This window comes from Mirounga angustirostris, unplaced genomic scaffold, assembly GCF_029215605.1.
Source record: "Mirounga angustirostris isolate CCGP_5_RB_7025 unplaced genomic scaffold, mMirAng1.0.hap1 SCAF_7, whole genome shotgun sequence".
Taxonomy (NCBI): Eukaryota; Metazoa; Chordata; class Mammalia; order Carnivora; family Phocidae; genus Mirounga; species Mirounga angustirostris.
This window is the reverse complement of record NW_026991715.1, coordinates 135,475,742-135,487,753: the sequence shown is the minus strand read 5'-3', so window position 1 is coordinate 135,487,753 and position 12,012 is coordinate 135,475,742.

Genomic DNA, 12,012 nt, shown 5'->3' with positions numbered 1-12,012 from the left:
TCTAAAATTTGAAAAAGCCGTTATTAAAATTCACTGTCAAAAATTACATGTAGCCATTTACAGCATAAAAGCTGATATAAAAAATGTATGTGAGTGGAAGCAAGCTTTTTTAAAACTATTAATAATTCAAATCCTATTAATATTCAATATTTAGTATATCTGTTAATACTGTATTTTATTTTTGTTTCCATCATAGGTAATGCAAAAAAGTAAATTTTACCAAATATGTTATAGATGCTTCCACATCCCCCAAATTATTTCCAAAATATGCTGTAATATATTACAATTTTGTATACATTCCAGAGCCACAAAAAAAGTGGAAAAGTAGTCTCTCAGAACTTAGACACCAATCCCTGACCAAAAGAATCAGATATGTAAAAATAGTTCCCTTAGCCAATGCTGAGACACGGAAACAAACTCAAACTTTTTCTTATCCAAAGATGAAGTTATTCTCAGGAGGAACTTGGGTTCACCAATAGAAAATTTTTGCTTCAAACTGGAACTTCTTTTGAATCTAATTAAAAATTAAGTTTTCCTGTCTTTCATTTGGGGTGACAGAGGCATTAATTTCTTAACATTAATCCAATCAGGATGACTTTTCATATACTTATAACATTAGATAGAACCTCTTTAAGTTTTCCTTGTCCTCAGAGACGGGTAGAAAGAGGTGAGGAATTATTACATATGTTTGGATTACTGTAAGCCTCTGTTCAAGATGTTTTAGTCTTACATCAAATACATGCACTTATTCACAGCAACTGGGTGAAGTAGGCAGACTTGCATAGAATTAAAATAGAAGTTCAAATAACTTAGAATAAAACAAAAAATATCTGAAGAAATAAATAGAAGAAGTTGGAATAAAACGAAATCAGAGTGCAAAGATTTCCTTAATGAGATGAAATAATATATTTATTGATATATATATATATATTATTGATGATATTTCCAGGAGGTAAATATTTATGTATGTAAATTCAGCAGTAGGTACAAAGTAAAAATATATATTCTTTTTTAAAATTTCTATTGTGATGTTAATCACCATACATTACATCATTAGTTTTTGATGTAGCGTTCCATGATTCATTGTTTGTGTATAACACCCAGTGCTCTATGCAATACGTGCCCTCTTTAATATCCATCACCAGGCTAACCCATCCTCCCACCCCCCTCCCCTCTAGAACCCTTAGTCTGTTTTTCAGAGTCCATCGTCTCTCATGGTTTGTCTCCCCCTCCGATTTCCCCCCTTCATTCTTCCCCTCCTGTTATCTTCCTCTTCTTTTTTTAACATATATTGCATTATTTGTTTCAGAGGTACAGATCTGTGATTCAACAGTCTTGCACAATTCACAGCACTCACCATAACACATACCCTCCCCAATGTCTATCACCTAGCCACCCCATCCCTCCCACCCCCACCAGATGAATGGATAAAGAAGATGTGGTATATATATACAATGGAGTTTTATGCAGCCATCAAAAGGAATGAGATCTTGCCATTTGCAGTGACGTGGATGGAACTGGAGGGTGTTATGCTGAGCGAAATAATTCAATCAGAGAAAGACATGTATCATATGACCTCACTGATATGAGGAATTCTTAATCTCAGAAAAATATATATTCTTGATTCCTTCTCTTCTGGGCTCATGTTTCCCAGTGCCTGGGTTCTTACCAAATGCTATGGCTCCTACATCTGTAGGAACATATGTTCCTACATATAAACATATATAAACATATATAGATGTACATATATAGATATACATAAAACATATACATATATATGTTTTAGATATTTTTTCCTTCCCTGTGGTTCCCCTTATGCCTGTCAATACCTGTATATATATATAGATAGATAGATATCTATCTGTATGGCTATATATCCCTCTATATAGAGATATAGATATCTAGATATCTATATATATATATCCCAGATTGTATTACTTTTTATTTGTAAGAATTTGTTCTAGTGAATTAAACATAAACATATACAATGTACATTTTTTTATCTGTGAGGTATTTTTAGAATTAAAAAGACCAAATGTCAAAAAGAGAGTGTTACTAAAATTAATTATGAAGTATTCATGCAAGATAATAATGATAATAGATTTAGCTGGCAAATACCATGCCCAGGTATATATTATACGGTGAGCTAATAAATTTTATATTGAAATATACACTCCAATTTTGCTCAGCCAACCTCCATTTGTGACTTTCTACTACCTTCTCTGCCCCTACTATAGACCCCAAATCAGCTGGAAGACTGCTTTATCTGAGCACTCCTAGATAGCAGAACAGTCCTTATGATGCAATTCAGACAATGAGATAAAAGCAGAATCTGCTGTAGTCACCCCTTTTCCCCTTCATTCTTTTCCTGAACTAAGTGTAGCTATGACAGCTAGAATTGTGTCAGCCACCTTAAGACCATGGGGGAAAGGCCAAGGGAATCACGGAGATATTAAATAGGCCCTACGATCAAACTGCAAAACCCGTATCAGCAAATTAGCAAACTGTACCTCTTAACTTTTTGTATAATGTGAAGATATGTATTTACATATAGACATATATGTATATATACACAACATATAGTCATTTTTTAATTTTTATTTATTAGAGAGAGCACAAGCAGTGGGGGGCAGCAGGGAGAGGGAGAGAGAGAAGCAGGCTCCGTCCCAGAGCCCGATGCAGGGCTCAATCCCAGGACCCCAGGATCATGACCTAAGCCAAAGGCAGACAATGACTGAGCCACCCAGGCACCTCGAGAGAGTCATTTTTATAATCATTTAGATGTTTCTTGCAGCTTACATATTCCAGACTAATATTTGAGCTTCATCTAACATTTTCATTAAAACAACCATAAGGTAGATACATCTTATTTCAATTAGAGAATGTCAAATATTGTAGAGATTAAATAACCTGCCCCAAATCACATAATTTATAAGTGGGAGAGCTGAGATTTGAACCAAGTTTTTTCTGTCTCCAAAACTTATCATCTCTGCCAGTCTATAGCTACTGAAATTCATGCAATGAAAGGCTAGCCAATGATAAAATCTTACAAGTTTGTTTTCAGGAGAACAGAATCTAAGTTTGGTCTTTTCTCCTTTGGCTTCTCTCTGAGTTTTTCTCATTGGAAGTACATGAAGACTTGGGCAGTGGGAGAAAAGGTAAGTAGAGAAACATACTATCCTGAATCCCTCTCTTCTGGTCCGATGTTTCCCAGTGCCTGGCTTCCTACCAAACACTAGGACTCCTACACCTGGGTTCTAGAAACTTCTTTCTCCTCTTAGCCCCTGAGACTGAGCAGTGGTAACAACTTGCCAGTGTTTCTTGTTTTAGGTATTTTTCCTCCCCTGTGGCTCCCCTTAACCCTGTCAATACCTGTGTGATGGTGAATTTTATGTGTCAGTCTGACTGGGATAATGGATACCCAGATAGCTGGTGAAGGATTATTGCTGGGTATGTCTGTGAGGGTGTTTTGGGAAGAAATAGCATTTGAAACAGTGCACCAAGTGAAGATCTATCCTCATTAATACAGAAAGGCATCATCCGATCCATAAAAGACCTAAATAGAACAAAAAGGCGGAAGGAAGGCAAATTCTCTCTCCTTCTCTCTTTCCCCTTCTGCCTGAACTGAGACATCCCTCTTCTCCTGCCCTCAGATATTGGTACTCCTGGTTCTTGAACTGAGATCAAGGCTAACACAATTAACACCCCCACCCCCCTTCTTAGGCCTTCCAAATCGAACTGAATTACACATTCTTTGGTTTGATTCTCCAGCTTGCAGACCATAGACAACAAGACTCCTTGGCCTCCATAACCATGTAAGCCAATTCCTAAAGTAAATCTCTGGAACACTCCCTCCGTTAAACTCTCTCAATCATACTGTGGCAGCATGTTCCCTAGTGGATGCCAGCTAGGACACCATATGCTCTGTAATATTTTTGTTATCTTTTATAATCAAAATGTAGAAAATTATATGTACAAATAATTTCATGTATATATGATTGATTATATCCTAATTAAAAAAAAAAGAAACTTTAAGACTAAATAAAGGCAGTGGTTGTCTGTAAAACAATATTAGACAATAGAGTGGGTGGAAACGGAAGTAGGTGAAGAAATTTCAATGTATACATTGTAATTGATTAGATTTTTTAAATATATAAAGGGGTTACATATTCAAAACAAACCAAATAAAATTAAACGTATTTATTAACGGCATTAGGGTGTTTAAATTCTAAAGATGAACTTTGTTGTTTTGTTGTTGTTTTGTCCCAAAGAATGAAACTAAGATTAGTATACTAAGTTTATCTGTAATTATCGTAGATTACGTTTCCTTTTTTCTTTTTTTTTTTAAAGACTTTATTTATTTGAGAGAGAGAATGAGATAGAGAGAGAGCATGAGAGGGGGAGAGTCAGAGGGAGAAGCAGACTCCCTCCTGAGCAGGGAGCCCGATGTGGGACTCGATCCTGGGACTCCAGGATCATGACCTGAGCCGAAGGCAGTGGCTTAACCAACTGAGCCACCCAGGCACCCCTGTTTCCTTCTTTTCATACTCTTATATTTTGGGATATTGAGGCCTCTCTCCTCACTTGATCACCAGAGATTTTAATATGAGTCCAGGACAAAAAAGAGACCAAAGATGGGAGAACTTCAGTGCAACAATATATGAAAGATATTTTCCACTTTTGACTGCCGCTCAATTCTATCAGAATGGATGCATAATTTGTCAGGGCTCAGGGAAACCTCTGGGAAAACATGCATAGAAAACTAGACTGATTCTCTAGACTTTGTGGGAGGCAGTGATCTCTATAGTCCTGTTCAAGGCAGGAGCCCTGGGAGGAACCTGAAGCCTCCTCCAGTGACATATATGTGCTGACAGCAAAGCAGGTTGTGTTCATTGGCAAATATTCTGGGACCCGCTGATCCTGCCACCTATGCTTATGAGACCCAAGTCCCATATATGTGATCAATCTAGGAAACGTATCCAGTTTTAGTCATCTTGACATCATAAGGTACATATTTGATTTATAAATGTAAATTTCTGGGTATTGTTTATTTTGTAGCAGATAAATAAACGTGTTAATTTGTAACAATTCTGTTTACCTCTATTCATTAGTACTCTTTAAAAACTTTTGGATAGGGCGCCTGGGTGGCTCAGTTGGTTAGGCGACTGCCTTCGGCTCAGGTCATGATCCTGGAGTCCCTGGATCAAGTCCCGCATTGGGCTCCCTGCTTGGTGGGGAGTCTGCTTCTCCCTCTGACCCTCCCCCCTCTCATGTGCTCTCTCTCTCATTCTCTCTCTCAAATAAATAAATAAAATCTTTGAAAAAAAACACTTTTGGATAAGTAATAGCATTTTTTTTCATTTTGTTTAGAACTCTTAACAGTGCAAATACAAGATCTTTTGTTATTTCATCTTAATAATCACTGAATTTTATAAAAACAAATGTGTAGTCTCCCATATTTTTTTTAAATTTTTGAATATAAGAAAAGTATGTACTTACAGAGAATACATTAAGTTTTAAGAAACTCCTTCCTCTTCTTAATGATTTTCTAATTTTATTGCTAGCATGTAAATCTGTCCTACTGTTTGTACTCTTGATTCCATGATTCCCAGTAAGAATATGTATTTCCCCCTGGGTAGCATCTTCAGGAAAGTGTGCAGAGCATAGTGAGGATCTACAGAGCCAACAACTAGGGCCATCAATCAGTTATGTGAAGATCTAAGTGACAAATTTTCATGGCCACTACAAATTGATCTTACTGTATTTCATCAGTCAGTATCACCTTCCCTAATGATAGAGCCTTATTACAGGTTTTAATGCACTGCATAAGACAGTGCCTTGCAATGTTTTACTTCACCCAAGGTTATAAAATCCTGTCACTGAGAAAGCTTATTAAAGTAGCAGTCATGCCAACTACAAAATCTATGCTTATTCATCTGTCGTAATGTATATTCACAGACCACAAATCCTTGCACAGATGTTTCTAAATCATTTTAAAAGTGGAACAAAGAAATAAGCATGGAAAATTCCAAGGCTAGCTCTTTATCTCCCTTTCTTTTCTCTGCACATCTCAAATATATCAGATTGGGAAATATAATTCAATCAAACTATTAAAATATTAGTGTGTTTATCACTATGACTCTAATCTTGCAACTTAAGCAGTCATCAGGAAAACTTCATATTTAGTACACCAAATCTCAGAAGTGGTTTGGGTTATTCTTGCCTTATACTATTTTTCTTAAGAAGGTAGTATCAAAAATCCTATATTGTTAACTAGTATGTTACACTGCAATTATTTTCCTTGTCAATTGCACAGTTAAGAGATATAAATAATAATTTAAATAAAAGTAATAAAAATATTTGTATTAAAAAAACACTGTAGGTGATGTGAGAAGGATGGAAATGGGAGTATTGGCAAAATCTCCCACCTATGACTGAAATTGCTGCTTGCTTGTTCTACATTAGTAAAACTAAAATGACATACTATAATATTCCAGCAGGTAAATGAGCTAGGCTACCTACATTTAGATGTCAACTCTACAAATTTCCAATTTAGTGACCATGAGTGAGATGACTCTCTCATTTTCAAAATATTTTCTCATTTTCAAAATGGGTGGAGTAATATGAGCCAGCTCAGAAGTGGTTGGGAAGACCAAGTAGCATGTACAGCATGCTATCAGAAGCCTTATTACTAACTTGTTATTAGTTTAAAAAATTGTTAGTTTAAATTTGGTATAAAATAATACACTTAGATCACACAGCTATATGAATGATTAACCTCATGTAAAAACAACTCATAATATTATCATTTTGCCCACTGTGGATCATTAGCATGGCAGTCCATCTATTATTCCAGAATAACTTATTGCAGTGAATGGTATTTTAAAATAAGTAGAGTAAACTAAACTTATTGTAGTGATCATTTCACAATATATACAAATATTAAATCATTATGCTATACACCTAAAACTAATATAATGCTATATGTCAATTATATGTCAATAAAACATAAAATATAAATTTTGGGGGCATGAGCAATATATCTAGTATTTTTATTAAACTTATAAGATTTCAATAGTACGTATTGGATGGAGCACTGGGTGTTATATGCAAACAATGAATCATGGAACACTACATCAAAAACTAATGATGGTGATTAACAGCATAATAAAATAAAAACAAATTTCAATAGTACTGTGAATCTGAGAAGAGCTCGCCAGTAGAATATAGTTCAAAAGGAGTTCTAGGGGAGTGCCCATGGGCACACTGAAATTAATGATTATTCTATTCTAGGCTTTGCTTATCCTATAGTTCTAGGGGAGTATCAAAAGTTCTAGGGCTGGGGTGCCCGGGTGGTAGTTCTAGGGCTGGGGTGCCCGGGTGGCTCAGTCATTGAGCGTGTCTGCCTTCAGCTCAGGTCATGATACCACGTCCTGGGATCGAGCCCTGCATCGGGCTCCCTGCTTGGCGGGAAGCCTGCTTCTCCCTCTCCCACTCCCCCTGCTTGTGTTCCCTCTCTCGCTGTGTCTCTCTCTGTCAAATAAATAAATAAAATCTTAAAAAAAAAAAATGTTCTAGGGCTGTACCCATGAGTACGTTGGAATTAACAATTATTCTATTCTAGGCTTTGCTTATCCTACAGGAGAACAAACTGCCAACACTGAGAATAATCTATAAGTTTGGCCCACTTAAATATATTTCTTCCTATCAGGCTACGAATGTCACTACTACCAACATACAGAAATGGACTAAGGAACATACTACATGGACATAGTATTCCTTATCACCGTCAATGCAGTGGTCTCATGAAGTTTTAGCAAGTGATTAAAACATAGATTGTTTGAGGGGCTCCTGGGTGGCTCAGTTGGTTAAGCCACTGCCTTCGGCTCAGGTCATGATCCTGGAGTCCCAGGATCGAGTCCCACATCGGGCTCCCTGCTCAGTAGGTAGTCTGCTTCTCCCTCTGACCCTCCTCCCTCTCATGCTCTCTGTCTCTCATTCTCTCTCTCAAATAAATAAATAAAATCTTAAAAAAAAAACAAAAAACATAGATTGTTTCATTCAGAAGGGGAGAAAGTCTTGAAAGTGACAATGCAAATGTGTCCTAGGAGGACAGAGGGGGAGAGGGCATTGAAAAGATTTCAAGGATTGGAGTATAGAAATAATTAATGAAAATGCTGTAATTATGCAGCGCTATTGTCTTTAAAATTTCTCAAGAAAATTTTATTTTGTTTTGACTGACTTGATAGTCTACGGGTAGCAGCTAGAGTGGGCCAGTTGGAAAAGATGTCACTGCAGTAGACATGAATCCGTACCATTAAATTTGGCTTGTGCATCGTGAATGACAGCGGGGGCTGGATCATAATGTCCTCCCACGTTGTTAAAATGGAGTTATTTGTGACTACAATAAAAAGTGGAAGGACGGTTGTGCAATCCTTTACTTGTCAAATCCTGTGACATCTTCCAGGGGAGGAGGTGAAAGAACAATCATGTCAGTGTGTTTTCACCCCTTGCTCTGTGGGGAAGCAATACTACCAGATGAAGGTTGTTCTCCCAGGATAGGTTAAATAAAGTAATAAATCGAATCTGATGGAGATGTGGCAAATGGGAAGAACATTCACAAGACTTTCACGGAGAAAGAGAACAATTCTCTGAACGACTATTTTCAGGTTTGGTGCTGACAAATGGCTGATGCTAAAAATAAAAAAAAAAATAAAAAAAAAATCCAAAAACGAAAAAACAAAACAACAACAACAACAACAACAACAACAACAACAACAACAAACCAAAGCTGCCTAAACTCCTTTTTCCAGAAAAGGAAAATTGGACCACAGTTTACTCACATTGTCTGCCTAAAGACACCATCTGGATAATGTGGATTTAAGATGTGAAGCACATCTTGACTCACCTCCACGACTCACCTTTGCCTTGTTGGAGCTACTACTTTGTTCATGGCATTATAATTATATTTTCCTTTTTAGGTATCTAGAGAGAAATAGTACCTTTGAATCACACAGGGCAAAGGCCGTTGGATAGCTGAGCATCTGCCCACTCTGTCATTCTGAATTAAATGACACATTGCCAAGATGACTTCATATGATGAGAAGCGGATTTAGCCACCTGCCCAGTTTGTGACGGCTTCACTCTTTCACCTCTACTAAATCTGAATGTGGACCTAAGGCCTTTAATAAAAGAGATATTGGGACCCATATCACTTTGAAGAGAGTTGGCATATCGATGATAAAGGCCAAGTATCATTGGCGATTATCGTCTGCTGTTTTCTATAGGCCATTAAAATGGGAGTCCTATAGAATGCCCAGACTGAGCTGTCTTTATCAGAGAATGTGCCCTGTTAAATTGCTCATGGAGCATCCAACATTAGTGTTCATGGAGAACACCAAGACGGGTGTTCTTACTGTATAGATATGCTGTACTTAATAATGGAGGACACATTGAGGTTTAATCAACACTGGCCCCAAAATTAGTTCCCAGATTTAGGAGCTGTATTTGGCTTACTAAATTAACCCAAAATGCTGTTCCTGGATAAAAAAGACCAAATAGGGTCTCTAGAGGGAATATTTTTCTAAGAGTTTGTAAAAGTTTATGCCAAGTCGCTTGAGTGGATGGGACTTGCTTCAGAGCATGAAAGGACACCCCAGTCATTAACAATAGCGCTGGAGACCTCTATTCTCACTCAGGAAGGAGTATTAAAGGTTTATATCACTATAGAATCTTAGAAACTGGGCAGAAGTCCTAGAGGCCCAGTTTGGGGTAGGAGGAGACAATTCATTTATAAGAACCCTACAGTAAGCCTAAGCTACAAAACAAACAAAAAACACATCTTCTTGGGAAGTGTGGTTTTAATTAAAATATATAAGACATTCTGTCTCATGGGTATTTGGGGACACTGATTTGAAAAACTCATCTGAAGTGATAGATAATGAACTTGATTGGCTGAAAGCACAGTGCGATTTAGTTTTTTTGTTTTGTTTTGTTTTGTTTTCCTTTTGTATGTTTTTATAGTGGAATTAATTTTATAAAATATATTTGTAATCATAATAAATTTAAATTGACTAAAGATTCCATGAAATTTTCTTGTCAAAACTTAGCCAATACTATGTATAGAAGGCTATTTGTTTTGCTTTCTCTACCAGAAATCAATCATATGTTTTAGGGAAAAACAGAATGGAAACTTCTTGAATGTACATGAGGTTTATTATATAAAACTATGATGCTGTAGCAAAGCAAAAATATTTTAAAAATTGTCAAGTTTTATAAAGTCCAATACAAATGATTTCTGTTTATTCCAGCAGAGATTCTTACACATATAATGTCATCAATATTTATTGAACGTAATTAGATTATGTGGATATTTGAATCCATGGATCCACTTGAAGACTCTAACGTAGTTGGCCTGTGTAGAATTTTGAGTCTTCTTCTGGTTTAGTAAGGGCCACAGTGAAGCCTACCTAATTTTAAGTAAAAGTATTCATCAAGGCATTTAAAGGTTCTTGATGAAGTCAGTCCATTGTAACTCACAGAGCCCATCTCTTACTACCTTTGTGAACCCTACTCTTCTGTCAAATTGAGCATCTATAACTCAGATATTCCCCCTGTTTGCCCTAATGCTGTGCCTGGTAAAGCTGTAGATCCTGCCTACAAAACTCGTTGCCCTCATTCTCCCCAGTCACCCACCTAAGTAAACGATTTGCATGACTTTTCTCACTTGAGCTGTGTCAGCACCTTGCTTTAGTTTTACCTCTTTCATGATATTTGCTCTATCCTGTCTTATATAATTATTTATCTTTTTATATTATTTATGCTCAATGAGAGAATACACTGTATTTTATTCACAATTGTCTCGCTTCAGTGCCTTATACATATCAATTTTTCAATAATCGTGTTTTATTTATGAACTATAATCCCATTTGCTTTAAAAGCAAGACTGTTTATTATTTTTATGATAACTATGCTCTAATGGTCTTATTGCTAAAATGATTTATGAAGGAAGCAGTAGGCTCTCTCATCATTACTTTGAAGATCTATATAATGTTCTTATAATAATACTGGCAAAGAAGCAAACCTGAGCAGGTTTAATGCAATTCTTAAAAAAAAAAAAAAAAAAAGAGAGAGAGAGAGAAAAAAAAACACTGTACTGCATTTGAACAAACTCAGCAATTCAAATGATAACTACCATTGTCCTTTTTCATTTTATTTTGATTTTCCAATATTGTGTTTAATAAATGTCATTTCTATATTCTGTTCACGTTACTAACACAGCAGCTGATTCTATTAACAATACTACTAGAGCCCCCTGCTGTGTGCGAGAAATATAACCGTAGAAAACGATTGCTTCAAATGCCCTGGAAACAGTGCAGTGAGTAACGTGCTTATAGCCACTCCCTTCATGCTTCAAGACTACATCACTGAGGTTACCTGGGCCATATTACTATAGTTTTAATTATTGTTGCGAAAATTACTATGCTGTGGTAACTAAGTATATTTTTCTCTGGGACCACTAGTTGTGAAATTAGGCTTTGTACATATATATACAAAGCCCCCTTCTCAGATTCCTTGCTAGTTTATTCCTATAGTCAATATTATTTTTCTAGACAACTCAGGTCTTTCTTTATTTGTTTTATTTAACTACTGGATTAGTTACTTTATTTTGAGTATATTGCTAAACAATTAAGTAATGGGTCCCTTCTTCCCTCTCTTCCTCCCTGCCTTGTTTCTTTTCTTCCCCTTCCATTCTTTCTTCCTCTCTTTCATAGCCGCAAAAATAAATATAGAAAGTGTATGAATACAAAGTCAATACCCTTCTTCAAGTCCTGTAAAGAGGGGTCAGAGAGGCAAACTTGTAAAATTTCAATTTTCTTTACATCTCAGGAGTGGCACATTATTTCAGATAGCATTCTTATTGCATCAGACAGAGGAAATTTAGCTATCTTGAGCACAGTTTCTCAGTGGCTTGTAGATCAGAACTTTATGCAGAATACATAACTTCTGAGT